Genomic DNA, 944 nt, shown 5'->3' on the forward strand with positions numbered 1-944 from the left:
TGACAGGACTTATAACGGGACATTGTCACTTTAGGAAATATCTACATAAGCTAAAGCTTGTAAACAGTCCGGTTTGCCGAGGATGTGACTCGGCGGATGAAACTTCTCTGCATATCCTGGGCGAGTGTCCGGGATTTGCGCGTAGTAGAATGGCGCTCCTCGGGAGACCTTATTTGGAACCCAAGGAACTGAGATAAGTGTCAGCAAGGAAGCTTTATCTATCTGTCTTTTGGACTGTGTCAAAAGGACAAAGCTACTTGCTGAATAGGACCAGTAGTGGGACACACAACAGACCTAATTAGGCCGCAGTGCTATGGGACTTATTAGGACCAACTACTAGGAAGAAGAAGAAGAAGAAGAAGAATTGGTATAATATATCAGGGAAATTTTAAAACAATTGGGCACGAAAAAAGTTATCATATTGTGTTTTTCCATTTTGTGCCGAAAACTGGAACAAAAAATATGCTATATAGAGTGATTCTAAAATATGAAGCCTAACTTATTTGACGGAAAATAAAGGTCAAAATTGTTTGCTTCAACCTAATTTACAACACAAACATGCAGGGGTTACAGCCCTTTAAGGTTGAAATGAAAAAAAATACAATTTTCTCCTAAACATCTGAAGATATTTTTTCAAATTTGCCGACCATTGCCGATAGTGGGTTCGCACCCACAGAGCGTAGCCCGAGAACAACAACAGGAGGTCAAAGATTGATAATAATTAACAATAAGACTATGAAGTGCAAAACAAGTATGTAACTGGCGACGAAGAGGTACATAGACCACGCATAAGAACTCGAAAAATCATCACACTTTGTATATGTGTGTATTTTCAGAATTGCACTATTTTCTTCCTTAATCTGTGTGTGTTGCTTTTATAATTACAATTAATGAAAACGGTGTTTATATATAATTTATATGTATAATAATTTGTGGTACATATT

This window comes from Anoplophora glabripennis, unplaced genomic scaffold (genome assembly GCF_000390285.2).
Source record: "Anoplophora glabripennis isolate ALB-LARVAE unplaced genomic scaffold, Agla_2.0 scaffold298, whole genome shotgun sequence".
Taxonomy (NCBI): domain Eukaryota; kingdom Metazoa; phylum Arthropoda; class Insecta; order Coleoptera; family Cerambycidae; genus Anoplophora; species Anoplophora glabripennis.